We start from the raw sequence: 15,707 nt of genomic DNA, 5'->3' as shown, positions 1-15,707 counted from the left end.
ACCCCTCGGTTAAGGCAGGCGACTAAATTGTCTCTCTTCCCCCCCCCCTTCTAAGAACTGCGCGTTTATTGTCCCAAAAGCACCCCGATGCAATCTGGCTGGCCTTCTTGCCTCCTATTGCAGTGGTGGCGAACCTACGGCACGGGTGCCAGAGGCGGCACTCGGAGCCCTCTCTGTGGGCACACGCGCCATGCCCCGGAGATGGCAACCGTCCCTCTTCAACCAGCCACCCGCTAACTCGCCGAGGTCCCACGTGGCCGGGTGCATCCCAGCATCCATGCGCTCGCTGGCCTCTGTGTGCGGCGGGGGGGGGGCGATGGTGTCAGGCAGCAGCCGGCCACTGCCTCACCTTGCCCTGTGACAATGGCACCCCTGCCTCGCCTCGCCTCAGCCCGCAGGACGAGCCTCCTGCCCACCGCCCCACCTGCCAGAGACCCCCTGGATTTCCCCCAACATTGCCCGGCCCCCACAGGCATCCCTCCCCACGAGGAACATCGAGGCGATCACGCCCACCATGGCCACACCCACCCAGTCTGCCATGACCACCACGGCCACGCCCACCTGGCACCCGGCAATAAATAAGTGGATTTTGGGTTGCAGTTTGGGCACTGGGTCTCTAAAAGGTTCACCATCACTGTCCTATTGTATAAGGGAAGAGAGTACAGGGAATCCCCATTGTCAGCCTAAAACAATATCGATCAGATCTGACCCATAAAACCCCTTTTAGGGGCATTATCCCCAACAAACCTTCAAAACACAACCCAAACTGTAAACATTTGCAGCGTTGGTTATGTAAGGAGTAGGCCAAAACACTTGTCCATCGCCAGCCTAAAACAATATCGATCAGATCTGACCCATAAAACCCCTTTTAGGGGCATTATCCCCAACAAACTTCAAAACACAATCCAAACTGTGACCCTTGCAGCATTTGTTATGTAAGGAGTAGGCCAAAACACTTGTTTCATAGCTACAATGATTGATATAGCCGTTATCAAAAGGATCATAAACATACTTATTCATCAAGTATGTTTGCTTTAAAACATTTGTTTTGCAGTTTTTTGTTTGTGCAATAGATGGCCAAAGCCTGTTATCTTATTTATTGACGGGACTCTGTAAACCTAAGAGTTAAAAAAAAGGATGTCCCAAAGGTGCTTTTTGAAAAGGCAACTGGACTTTTTGTTTTTCCCTTGAAGACAGTTAAGTTTCTTCAGTTCTGAAGTGGTCAGAACTGGAGAAGCTTCTTGGATGAGAAGTGAAACCTCTTCAAGGAAAAACAAAGTCCAGTTAGTTGCTTTTTCAAAAAGCAGCTTTGGGACAACCAGAACCTGGATGACCCAGAATCTCCAGAGACATTTTTTAAAAAGGATATTATATTGAGACTTGTTTGTACTGGAAAAAAAAACCATTTATTACGTGGCCGGTGATAAGCACCTTTCCTTGGAAACTCCTGTTGTCCAAATTGATTTTTGCTTTTTAAAATCTAGGCAGTTTAAAAAAAAAATCTGCTCTGAAGAAAAGTCCCTATCACAAATGCTCTGGGCCTGATCAATAATAATTTCTTCACCTCTAGAGACCCCATTCTCTCCATCATTTTGTTAGCTTCCTTACCTTATCTTGATGACTATATGCGAGACATTCCACTCCATGTATTTAAGGCTGCCTTGTGGTACTCCTGCCCTGGGAGAGAAGCAAAATGACAATTTATAGTGGAAAAGCTATCCCCTGACACATTTTGACAGCTGAATTTTGACATGTTTCTTGGCTATGCCAACCCACTCTGCTCAATGAGGCTTCCTTTTTGGGAAGCTTCTGATCAGAGCCTGAATAGATCTACCTTATTATTTTAATTTTTTTTTAAAAAACACACACATTATAACACAGTGTTTCTCAACCTTGGCCTCTTGAAGATGGATGGACTTCAACTCCCAGAATTCAAGAGGCCAAGGTTGAGAAACACTGCTATAACACACAAACTACAAGTAGTCCTTGACATATGACCACAATTGAGCCCCAAATTTCTGTTGTTAAGTGAGTTATGACTTTTCTCGCCTCCGTGGTTAAGCGAGTCACTGCAGTTGATAAGTTAATAACCCGGTTGTTAAGTGAATCTGGTTCCTCCATTGACTTGGCTTGTCAGGTGGTCGCAAAAGGGGATCACGTGACCCCGGGACACTGCGACCATCGTAAATCTGAATCAATTGCCAAGTGTCTGAATTTTAATCACATGACCATGGGGGAGGCTGCAATGGTCAGAAGTGTGAAAAATGGTCAGAAGTCAATTTTTTTAATGCTGCTGTAACTTTGAACGGTCACTAAATGAATTGTTGTAAGTTGAGGACTACCTGTACACTCATCTGTAAAAGACAATTCTAGGTCTTGGTTCAGGAGACTTTCTAGGATCTGGAAGGTGGGCGGGTTATTAGTGGTGGCCTTGACTGCCACAGTAGCCAGCAAACCACAGGTGGTTTTGCTTCCTGCTTTTGGGGGTATTTGTTGCTGTTGTTAATTGCGAAGTAGTGTCCAACCCATCGCGACCCCATGGACAACGTTCCTCCAGGCCTTCCTGTTCTCTACCATCTTCTGGAGTCCATTTAAGCTCATGCCAGCTGCTTCAGTGACTCCATCCAGCCACCTCATTCTCTGTCGTCCCCTTCTTCTATTGCCCTCCATCTTGCCCAGCATTAGGCTCTTCTTCAGTGAGTCCTTCCTTCTCATTCGGTGGCCAAAGTACTTGAGTTTCAACTTCAGGATCTGGCCTTCTAAAGAGCAGTCAGGGTTGATCTCCTCCAGGACTGACCGTTTGGATCGCCTTGCAGTCCAGGGGACTCGGAGTCTTCTCCAGCACCAGAGTTCAAAGGCCTCCGTTCTTTGGCGCTCAGCCTTTTTTATGGTCCAACTTTCACAGCCATACATTGCAACTGGGAAAACCATGGCCTTGACTATGCGTACTTTTGTTGGCAGGGTGATGTCTCTGCTTTTTAGTATGCTGTCTAGATTTGCCATAGCTTTTCTCCCCAGGAGCAAGCGTCTTTTAATTTCTTGGTACAGTTAGTAGGTATTCAAGAAATCTTGCTTAAATGAATTCCCCAAAGGTGAAATCATACTAAGTCTAGGCCTTCTTCACACCAAAATGGAGCATATCTACTCCCCTGCCACTAAGCTATTGGGACATCCAGCCAGGGCATTTGGTATATCTAAGTAAGGGGGAACCAGAGAGTATTGGACTCCCCATTTGTGTAGCAGGCAATTATGCATTTTGGTGGCATTTGTGCAGGTCTGTTTCCTAGGCAATAACGGCCGCCTATCGGTCAAGTCTGCCTTCTTCTCAACCTTAATAGCTATGAATATTTATTGTCTAAGGTAGACATTTCAGCTTGTGTGAGGATCATGTCTTGACAAGGAAGCCAACTGTCTAACAGAAGTGGCAAAGCTTAACTAGAATGGTGACAGCTTGAGAACAATTTAGACTGACTTGGAAGGAGGACGTTGACATTTGTAACAGAACGTATGGCAATGTGTGTAAACCAAGATGTCCCAGCATCCTTTATCATATAGGAACAGAGCAAGGATCATCAGATGTTGCCACAATGCTGATATAGAGGACCATAATTCTTCCCCACTAGCTAACATAGAAAAGAACTAAAAGCCATTGACCTGCTTCTCTAGGTACATGCCAAATCTCTCTGCAAAACAACATGATCTCCCTTTAAAGCAGGGGTGGGGTACTATGGCCCTTTTATGATCTGTGGACTTCAACTCCCAGAATTCCTGAGCCAGCCAGGGCCATCGTTCCCCACCTCTGCTCTAAAGCCATTGCCACAATGGCTTTTTTTCTTGACTATTAGGATTATGAAGCACAACCTCTGATAATCCCACCGAACTTCAGGGTGTCTTGATTTCCTAAAAGGCGTTCTTGGAACCCGCCAGACATATGCCAAAAAAAGTGACGGTGCTGAATTCCCATCTGCAAAGGAAAAACTGGGATATGATAGTATCTCAGTTAAGTTAGAGAACCTGCATCCTAATGTCAGATCATAAAGATATGAGCTGTGAACTTGCTCTCTGGGAACAGAGCCAGGGTTACCGTATTACCAGGGATGTACAAGAGCAGAGATGGGAAGACAATACTCTGCAGAATGTAAAGAATTCAGGAATTCTGGGAGTTGAAGTCCCACGAGTCATAAAAGAGCCAAGGTTGACTACCCCTGGTTTAGTGGATGGTCATGGAAGCAAACTGAAATCTCCACAGATATTTGGAAGTATTGTCTTCAGCTGAAACTTGGGCTATCTTACTCCCTGAGTAAGCCTCCATGAGCTCACACGTTTTACCTTGTTTAGTAAAATACGATACACCTGAAATTTAGATATGCAACTCTTGGGCGTACAAAACTGGAGAGGAATCTTACCAGCCCAAGTTGTGAAAGGAAGGTTCACTTCCACCAGTTAGTAGGAACCGGCTCTACCATTGTTTCAACATCTTAGGCTTTACTCCACATCTGGTTGCTTGTCTGGGATGCAGATTATGACCCTCCTTTGCTCCAAGCATTAGCTCTGTCCTTTTTTTCCTTCTTCTTCTTGAAGCTTCAGAAATACTGTCAAGACTCCTTAAACATTTTGTCTGGCTTTTGGCTTGGGCTAAATATTTTTTTTGCTCTTGACCGAGCCTATTTTATTTGGCTCTCCGTTGTAATTGCATTTTTTAATATCAGTTTTAAACTTGGACGTTATGTTGCTTTGGGGCAAAATACGGCATCTTGTGTATTTTATTGTTTAAACTAAGAAATAAGGAACGTGAATTAGTTCCCTCGCTGGTACATGTTCCTAAAGTAACAATTTGTATTTTAGTCCATTTAAAACAAAACAAACACTGAAGGATTCTTGATGTGGTAGGGAACCAATTGTATAAAATGTGGAGGTTTTATATTTCGGGAGAAGAGACAGAGGGTGAAATTAATAACACTGATCTTTCCTAGGTTTTGGCTAAATGGATTTCAGACTTTGGTTAAACAACGCCCCTACTTCCATGTTCTTTCCAACTGCTATGGGGAACGGAACACGAATAATAAAGACAGGATATAAATACAATTAAATAAATAAATGAACCTTGACTCCCTCCATCTTTGGACATCAAGACTGGTAGGCTGGCTTACAAAGAAGCTTTTAATAGGTGTGTTTTGTGGCAGTGCTTGAAACGGGTCCAACTGCAATATTACTCTTATGTTATTATTTGTCTTATGCATTGATTCCATTACAATAGCTATTATTGTATGGGTTTTTTTGTTAAAAAAAAAAAACCTTTCTCACTGCATATCCAGAAGCAAAGAGCTAGGCATATCAGCTTCTAGTTCTCAGATGGAGAATTGAAGCGGAGGGAAAGCTAAACAACTATAGATTCCTCATCCCCAAAGAAGTCAAAGAAGAGTTGGCAATGCAAGCACCTGTGTTTGCTGTTTGAAAATAAAGATTCTGTGCAAATATGTATCTCAATCTTTGCTTAGGCCTCAGCCAACATAGGGGCCTTTCTGAACCTGGTGCCCCCCAGATGTATTGGGTCTGCAGTTCCCCCAATTCACAGCCAATCTCCCTGTATGGAGGCAAATTGGGGAAGGGTGCATAGTAGTAGTAGTAGTAGTAGTAGTAGTAGTAGTAGTAATAATAATAATAATAATAATAATAATAATAATAATAATTTATAAGAAAGACAAAAAAGTCTGGATAGTGGACATGGCAGTGCCTGGAGACGGCAGAATAGACGAGAATGAACTGGAGAAGATAACAAAATACAAAGACCTACAAATAGAAATAGAAAGACTGTGGCAAAAACAAGCAAGGGTAGTACCAATAGTAATAGGTGCCTTGGGTGCAATCCCAAAACAACTGGAGCACCACTTGAACACCATTGGCATTGACAAATTTGCCATTTTGTTGTTGTTAATTGCGAAGTCGTGTCCGACCCATGGACAACGTTCCTCCAGGCCTTCCTGTCCTCTACCATCTTCTGGAGTCCATTTAAGTTCACGCCTGCTGCTTCAGTGACTCCATCCAGCCACCTCATTCTCTGTCGTCCCATTCTTCTATTGCCTCAATTGCAAAAGGCGGCCTTACTAGGAACTGCTTCCATCCTGCAACGATATCTGTAATACCATCAAACATCCATATCTGCCTATCTCAGGTCCTGGGTACAGACTCGATAGGTAGACAAAATGCCAAATCCAGTCTGAACATCTGGCTGATTGTGCGATGATCCATAATAATAATAATAAAGTTGGAAGGGATCTAGGAGGTCATCTAGTCCAACCCCCTGCTCAGGCAGGAAACCCTATAGCATTGATGGGAAGGCTGCTCTCAGAAGAAGGTGATCAAGAAGAGACATCCGAGGCAAGATACACAGTTCAAGCCTGTCCCTTCATCCCATAAAGGCCACCCCTTCCCCCTGGGCCGAATCCCAAATCCGGAACCGTAATAATAAAAACGTTGCTGCTAACTTTGTGGTGGAAAGACGGAGTTTGTTTGCTTTCTTCTGTTTGGCAAAGGCAAGGGAGGATTTCATTTGCAATTACTATGCAGGAGCAAGCAGGCACTGGCCCAAACTCTCCCCCCCCCCACTACAAGATGGTGAAAGGCAGGTTCCAGCACAGCATCCATCCGAATGCCAGGGAGCCCAGCCCCAGCCTTGCTATCCTTCCACGTGGGGCTAGCCGGGAGGAGCATCGGAATGAATCCGCCAGGGGAAAAAGAGGAGTCTACGGTGGGTGGGTGGGTGGGTGGGTGGGTGGAGGGGGCCAAAGGGCAGGCGGTGCTAGCCAGGCCTCCTTTACCTCAGACATCGCTTCCCATCAAGTTGAGGGGAAAGGAGCCAGGGACATTTTGTTGTTGTTGTTGTTAATAAACAGATGATTTTTCAAAAAAACAAGCACACACCCATTTTACAGAAAGCCTGAAGGGAATGACGGATCACGTGCTTGCCTTTTAAGAGGGCGGCCAGGCTCTCAAAGTGCAAAAGAAAATGAGTGAACTACGGGGTGACCAGAGAGGGGTGAACTGGGGGGGGGAAGAGAAGGAGGGGAAGAGGAGGAGGAGAAGGGGTCCCGAGTCTCCCAAATTGATCCCAAGCTGATTCTGACTGGGTTGTTCATCTGTTGTATCCCAGTCGGAGATACACTTACTATGTCGGGATAGCCTGGAGTTGAGGTAGAGGAAGAAGCATGAACGCTCTCTCTCTCTCTCTCTCTCTCTCTCTCTCTCTCTCTCTCTCTCTCTCTCTCTCTCTCTCTCTCTCTCCCTCTCTCTTTCTCTCTCTTTCTCTTTCTCTCTCCCTCCGTCCCTCCCTCCTCCTTCCCTCTCCTTCCTCCCCTCTCTCCCTCTCCTTCTCTCTCTCCTTCTCCCTCCTTCTCTCTCTCCCCCTGTCCCTCCTCTCTCCCCCTCCCTTTCTCTCTCTTTCCCTCTCCCTCTTCTTCTGTCCCTCTCCCTTCTTCTCTCTCTCTCTCCTTCTCCTTCCCTCTTCCTCCTCTCTCTCCCTCTCCCTCCTTCTCCTTCCCTCTCCCTCTCATTCTCTATCTCTCCCCCTTTCCCTCCTCCTCTCTCTCCCCCTCTCCCTTTCTCTCTCTTTCCCTCTCCCTCTCTCTTTCCCTCTCCCTCTTCTTCTCTCTCTCTTTCCCTCTCTCTCTCTCTTCTCTGCATGCACGTGCGGAGGGGGAAAAGTGATGATTAAAATGTGGTTTGTTCACTTTTTCAATTGTACCTTTTGGTTTTTTCCTATGACTCTTGCAAAACGTGTACAGACAGCTTTATGTTGACAGTTATGATGCTTTACATGGAAAATAAACTGCATTTTTAACCCGTGAACGCTAAACCGTGTAATTAGGCCATGCTAATTAGGACTCCCTCTTGGTGTCTGTGGAGGCCGACCCTGCAAGGTTGTTTGAGGCTAGAAATGAACAGACAAGTTCTTTAAGGAGATGGAGCATTCATCGGTTCTAGCTACATCAGGTGGCCTTCTGTGACCTTCTAGGTTCCTCCAGATATGCTGGTCAGGATGGCTGGATTTGGGGGACTTGTAGTCCCATTACAGCTAAAGGACACCAGGTCAGGAAAGGCTGTTTGGATCTGAAAAACTCTTAGTGGCCTCAATCCAGTGTACCCACCAGATCCATATGTGCCAACGTGATTTTGTTAATTTAAACCAGGGGTAGTCAACCTTGGCTCTTTTATGACTCGTGGACTTCAACTCCCAGAATTCCTGAGCCAGCCATGCTGGCTCAGGAAGAGGTTTCCAAGCTGAGCCATGCTGGCTCAGGAATTCTGGGAGTTGAAGTCCACGAGTCATAAAAGAGCCAAGGTTGACTACCCCTGATTTAAACCATCAGAGTAAGGTAAATGTTCTTTTGCCTACATTTTATGAACCCTATGCCTTTGCAAGAAAGATGTGTACAGAGATGTTCTGTGTTGCCATTTTATTGTTACATAACTCTGGAGGTTTGCCAGAATATGAATGCATCTTCTAGTGATGTTTTTTTTTTAAAACCTTTTTAGACTCTCTCTGGCATTGGTGCAATATGTTTGTGGTTAATCGGGGGGAGTATTTTGTATCTTGGATGACTGCAGTTCATATGTGTGTATCCATGTAATGTAACATAATTTGGCTTGAGCTCTGCCAAGTAACAGGATATTTATCTGAACCCAGCTACAGCACACTTTGAAGGCGTGATCCCACTCCCCACACTGGAGAAAACTGAAGTGCTAAGGCTGAGTAAGGAACGGATGAATCTGCAAAACGGCTTCGTGCTGTTCCTTCCACGACTACTGCACCTGGAGAAGTTTGGGAAATTCTTATTTAAAAAAGTCACAAGTGGAATGGAATTTTCACACCTCTGTACCAGCATTGCTAAAGCCAGAGTTCTAAGCATAATGTCATGTGTCTGAGTAATGAAACACTTAAAAGGACTTTCAGGCATGTTTTCTCCTAAAAGCTTTTATTAATGTTAAAACACATCAGCACGGCATGGAGGAATGCTTAGAACTGCTTATCTTCCGGTACGCCTAGCATTCCAGACATTGTCCACTCCCTTATTGTAGGGTCATGGTTCACATCTTCCAATCAACTTGAAAGATGTGATTTACTTCCTGTTTCTTTCTCCCGGGCTATCCCTATGCTCCTCCCTCTCTCCTAGTTGCTGGTTTAACTATATATATACCAGACAGTTCTGCACATTGTCAAAGCAAGAATATACAGTATTTGCAGCGTTGACACAGAGTTAAAGATTAAGGATCGTCCTTTTTAAATAGAGAACAGTTGAAACCCAAGCAAGCTATTGGAATTTGACAAATGTGCCCGTAGTAATAATTACAAAATGGAAAGCTGTTATTTTTCTTCTATCAACAGAGATATCTTGACGCAGGAACTAGTGCAATTTGAGGGGGGTTTTTTTTTATGATGAGAACCAATTTATGGGGGAAGGGAAGAAATCAAAAACTGCTGGCTTTCACTGAAACCACAGATTCTGAATAACACCCAAAGTTTGTGGCCTTACACGGTCTTTGCAGTGGTGCAGCCTTTCAATATCAGCAGTCATGCAGGTCCTCTTTTTAAGGCACTAGATCTTATGACCATGTGGCTGATAGCCTCTATATTATAGTCCTTGTGTTCAGGAAGGTGATTCAGTACATTGCTAAACTCACACAGCCCTGATGCAGGAGAATTTTCAAGAGAGCGAAGTAAGGACTAAGCAGTTTCAAAGAGGAAGAGGAAGGCTAAAAAAAAAATAAGAATTCGTTTTTAATGTCATAGGAGAATGACATATGTCATTGGTGTAGAATTCAAATAATTCATTATCCATTCTGCAACTTCATGCTTATTTCTTTGTGAGAGGGGGGAGATTAAGAGAGAGAGGAGGAGAAGATAAGACTATGAAAACAATGAATCGATTAACATCTTTACGAATCTGCCATTAACAAGGAGTCTTCGGTAATTCTTTTGCCCTGGGTCAATTTGGGGACTGAGTATCTTCTGCTGCTGTTCAAATTTTTATGCATATGTACACCCTTGTAATACCTATTAGTATTGTTCTCTCTTGGGGAAACAGATTCTCCATTCTCCGTTATGCAGGATGGAAAAATGACTAAGAAATAGGAAACCAAGAAATTAGTATCACTTTATACTGCACTAGTAAGACCATACTAGGAACACCACATCCAGTTTTGGTCACCACGATATAAAAAAGATGTTGAGACTCTAGGAAAGAGTGCAGAGAAGAGCAACAAAGATGACTAGGAGACTGGTTGCTAAAATATATGAAGAATGGTTGCAGGAATTGGGTATGTTTTGTTCAATGAAACAAAGGACTGGGTGACATGATAGCGGTGTTCCAATATCTCAGGGGCTGCCCCAAAGAAGAGGGAGTCAAGCTATTTTCCAAAGCGCCTGAAGGCAGGACGAGAAACAACGGATGGAAACTAATCAAGGAGAGAAGCAACCTAGAACTAAGGAGAAATTTCCCGTCAATGAGAACAATTAATCAGTGGAATGACTTGCCTTCAGAAGTTGTGGGTGCTCCAACACTGGAGGTTTTTAAGAAAAGATTGGACAGCCATTTGTCTTAAGTGTTATAGTTTCCTGCCTGAGCAGGGAGTTGGACTAGAAGACCTCCAAGGTCACTTCCAACTCTGTTATTCTGTTATATTACAATAGCTGAAAACACCCTCAGGGCAAAATCAAACGCCCAGTCAAATATGTACTTACTCATGGAGGAAACTAACTGTTAAAATGCAATAGAGCTTTCTTGGTAAGTCAGAGTCAATACAGTAGAAGTAGTTACTTCCTCTTTTGACTTCTGACATAGTTGCCTTTATATTATTGCCCCAAATGATAAAGCAGGATCTCTTTCCATCTGGAACTAATAAGAAACAAACCAAGCTAATGGTGGTATGGTAAATAGGACCACTGGCTCATCTTGACAACAGATTGTCATGGGTTTTTCACCGTATGCAATTATTTTACGAAGCCTGATGCAATCAAATGGTGACTGAAAAACTGCATCACTCATGGCGCTGCAGTTTGCATTTATTTCTCTAACATTTCTATTGGCAGTAGAATAAATAGAATTAAAGCACTTCGCTACATCTACAGGTGGAAGTAAATATTCATCTGCTAGTCATATAGCTGTGAGAGGCACAAGAACTCTGCCAAAAAAGAAGAACAAGAAGAAAAAAGTTGGCAGTCTACCTTACACTCAAAATGACATACTTTTAAAAGAGACTGACAATAAGTCTGCCAGGAGAAGAGAGGATTATTATTTCAAACTACACAATTCTAAGGAATATAAATAGAATTTATAGAAGTAACCTCTTTGTTATACAAAAGATCCACATAATACCAGAAACTGAATTCTTCCTATATTTGAAAATTGGAGCAACGTTGTGTTATTTGAAATATGAATTCAGAGACGGAAAAGAGTACTATATGTACTATAACAATTCATTTAGTGGCCATTCAAAGTTACTATGTCACGGGAAAAGTGACTTATGACCATTTTTCACAATTACGACCGTTGCAGCATCCCCACAGTCAGGTGATCAAAATTCAGACGCTTGGCAACTGGCATGTACTTATGCCTGTTGCAGTGTCCTGAGGTCACATGATCACTTTTGCAACCTTCTGATAAGAAAGGCAAGGGAAAAGCCCGAGTTACTTAACAACCTTGTTATTAACTTAACAACTGCAGAGATTCACTTAACCACTGTAGCAAGAAAAGTAGTTAAAATGGGGCAAAATTCACTTAACAACTGTCTCACTTAGCAACAGAAACTTTGGGCTCAATTGTGGTTGTAAGTCGAGGACTATCTGTATTTGACTTGGAGGGTCTAGATCAGGGGTAGGCAACCTTGGCTCTTTTATGACTCGTGGACTTCAACTCCCAGAATTCCTGAGCCAGCCATGCTGAGGGAAAAGGGAGAGGTTTCCAAGTTGAGCCATGCTGGCTCAGGAATTCTGGGAGTTGAAGTCCACGAGTCATGAAGGGGCCAAAGTTTCCCTCATGCTGGCTCAGGAATTCTGGGAGTTGAAGTCCACGAGTCATAAATGAGCCAAGGTTGCCTACCCCTGGTCTAGATGACTTACTTTGCAACTTTTTTTTTATTCATTGTGACTTGTATTTTGATCTGACCATTCTAGGTACAGCTGGAAGGTTCAGACCAGGTTTACTTTCAATACATGAGATGAGTTTGAGAATGATCCAAAATGAAACTTAGATTCAGACACAGAATAGGTTCACTGGACCTTACAGAGGGCTGCCCAGCAATTCTTCAAGTAGAAAGAAAATCGGCCAAAAATTATGATTCAGCTACGTGATGGAGGAACTGAGGGATGTTTATTGCTTGCGGTTAGCAACCATGCTAATTCACATTGCTCCCTTGTGTAGTGTACTGTGCCAATGGTAGAACTACACAGGTTATGGAAATCCCCCAACGACCCAGACATAAAAGATCAGGGGGTCATAGAAACGAAGCTTAAAGTTGCTGGTACAAAAGGGAAAAAAGAGTCAGATGGGTGCTGATCTGGAAAATCCACTGAATGAAAAGTTCCATCTGCAGCTAAAGAAATTCAGCCCTGAAGGGGGCAGCACCAGCAGAGACAACATTAACACACACACACACAGAAAGCACAACGGTGGAAAAAGTCATTCCAAGAAATATCTAGGTGACTTTTGAAAGTTGCCTCGATTCCAAACTCTGGGGAATGTTGTTCTCTTTCAGTTCTGCTTCTCTGATGGATCTATACTGGTTCTATGCCTTTGATTCTCCATTGTAAGGAGCGCTGACTACGTGGCATTCCAGCTGCTGCTCCAGGAGAAACGCTGATTCCCATTATTTTATTTTATTTATTAAATTTACACGCTGCCCATCTCACTATCAATTGACTCTGGGAGGCTTATTATGAACATTATTAAATGTTTCACTGCCAACTGCAGTGTATTTCTTATTGGAAACACATTACGTTATGATAATAGGAAGCGGTTTTTCATTGTTTCCAAACAAGAACATCAGTGTTGTGACAAGAGTATTTAGCAAGTGATCTGGGAATATTTTCTCGATGTGGAATGTCAGTATTCTAAAAAAGAACATAAGCATGTAGGTGTGCAAAGTGCCTGTGGAGGCTCTTAAAACTGTGTAAAGGAAATGAGCAAGGGAAGGAAGAGAAGTTGAGGGAGGCAGATCAAATATGTCAAAGTCAAACTAAACCTTGGGATCTGTCCACTGGGGTGGATAGGATATTTATTTCTATTGCAATAAAACAAGAGAAATAAATTGCCCAGATGCCGTGTTGCAGAAGAAACATGAATGAACTGGAAAAGCAAGAATGCAACAGGAAAGAGGAGGTTTGTCTGAATACAGCTGTCGAGTTATCCACAGAATCACGCAGACCCAATAATATAACAGGAAAACTCCGCGGGAAAGTATGTGGATATAATATACTAATGTGTGAAGCATCCTTTAAAATGTAGTGCTGGCTGGGGTAAAAAGCAACGTTGTTTTGAATTTCAAAGGATTCTAAAAGACTTCAGTGTCAAAAGTAGGACAAAATGGCCAAATATTCTATGTACAATGAGATAGTCCCCTGTCGTCGAGGTGTAACAGCACCACTTGGTGAAATACTTAGGTGTGCGCATTTATTTAGAACATTTCGAATAATAAGAGTTGAAAGAGACCTTGGCGGTCTTGTAATCCAACCCCCTGCTCAAGCAGGAAATCCTGTTCCATTTCAGATAAATGCTTGTCCAATCTCTTCTTAAAAAACTCCAGTTTTGGAGGTTTTTGTTTCGTTAGATGTACGTTCATTAGATGTACGTTGTACCTACCCATTAGGATCTCAGTGCATCATATACATCCCTGAGACTAGACCAGGGGTAGGCAACCTTGGTTCTTTTATGACTGGTGGACTTCAACTCCCAGAATTCCTGAGCCAGTCATGCTGAGGGGAAAGGGAGAGATTTCCAAGCTGAGCCATGCTGGCTCAGGAACTCTGGGAGTTGAAGTCCACGAGTCATGAAGGGGCCATAGTTCCCCCATGCTGGCTCAGGAATTCTGGGAGTTGAAGTCCACGAGTCATAAAAGAGCCAAGGTTGCCTACCCCTGGGCTACAATAACCCTGGGTGAAGATTCAGTGAGTGGACCAAAGACATTCAGGGTGGGATTTGACCCTACATGTCTTTGGTTGCAAACCAGTGCCTTCATCACTATGCCACACTGGCTGTCTTAATATTCAGTCCAGTCTTGGTGACATGGAATGGAGGTTAAAGGGATAACCATAATAGGATGCATTGGACCACTTGCCTATTTAATCCTCTGGGTGAGTTATTATATCTTTTATTGGATCCCACGTGAGATGATTGCAATTTTTTCCAATTTTGCTTGGCTTTGATGTATATCTTCATAGAAAAACAAACAACAAAGGATGAAGCAAATGGAAAGAAACAAACAGATATTCTAACTTCAGAATCTGATTTTTGAAGGGGAAAGAGTAGCCTTTACAGAGTAGCCTTCTGGACTTCCCCATCTCCGTCCCCATCAGCTTTGATGAGTGCGAGAAAAGCCACATAAACAGCCACGGGCAAAGGACCAATGGTCTAATTAAATCTGCTGTGTGAAAAGAGGAAGCCAAGAGGTAGCCAGAGGGGATGAGGTCTGATTCCACTTAAAATCTGGAGAAGATGTGGGCTGCCCCATGAAAGACATTTTGGTTAGATTGTAGTTTTTGATTGGTGTTGTTGAGAGGTTTATGTATTGGCCATAACAGGCTGATGTTTCTCCATCCCAGGCAATTTCCTCTCCCCCTTTTCGCAGACACGATGAGCGGCAATATTTCTCAGACGGAGAGCCATCTCCATAGTGGTAAAAACACGAATCTAGGGATTTTTCACTCATAGGTTTTCCAAAAGAATGACCAGGTAATACAGGTCATCTTCAAGTTATAACCATTCATTTGATGACTATACAAAGTTACAGCATTGCTGAATAAAAGGACTTGTGACTGTCACAGCATCCCCGCAGTCAAGTCAAGTGATCAAAATCGGGCATAATTCACTTAATGGCCGCATTGCTTAGTAATGAATATTCTGGTCCCAACTGTCGTCATAAGTCAAGGATTATCTGTATTCTGGGTCTTCTGCCACAATTTTAAAATCTATATTTTATTATCTAATTTCAACTTGGATGGCTTGCCATGAAAAAAAAAAGAAAAAAAAATACATGTAAAAAGAAGTCAGGGTTTACTGGAACAACAGTATAGCCAGCTATAAAACCAAGAGCTGTGTGTTAAATCTCCAAGATCCAGGAACACAGAAGTAGACTGGGAAGCCACACGGAGTCTCTGATTTGTAGGTTGTCCACCCCGGTGACAGGCAAAATGACCCAAAAGGGAGAGCAGGAATGCCTGCACATTTGATTTGTATGTGCAATACACATAAAATATGGGAAACGTTGATTGCACCACTGTGATGGCTACCGTGATGTTCTTGACTATATCTTCCGAGAACGAGGCAGAAATGATTGCGCAAAGCGTGCATAGCATGTAGTTTAACTTCAGGTAATCTGCCTGCAGATGTGCCACTTATCAGCTCTGCAAGAAGGTTGACTGGCTGAATTTTCCACTTGATACAACGGAGGCCGTTTTTAGAGGAGCCTTGAGAAGCCAAAGGTTTTGGCCTGCTCTT

The sequence above is a fragment of the Protobothrops mucrosquamatus genome, unplaced genomic scaffold (genome assembly GCF_001527695.2).
Source record: "Protobothrops mucrosquamatus isolate PMUCROS unplaced genomic scaffold, P.Mucros_1.0 scaffold659, whole genome shotgun sequence".
Lineage (NCBI taxonomy): Eukaryota > Metazoa > Chordata > Lepidosauria > Squamata > Viperidae > Protobothrops > Protobothrops mucrosquamatus.
Note: the sequence above shows the minus strand (reverse complement) of the source record.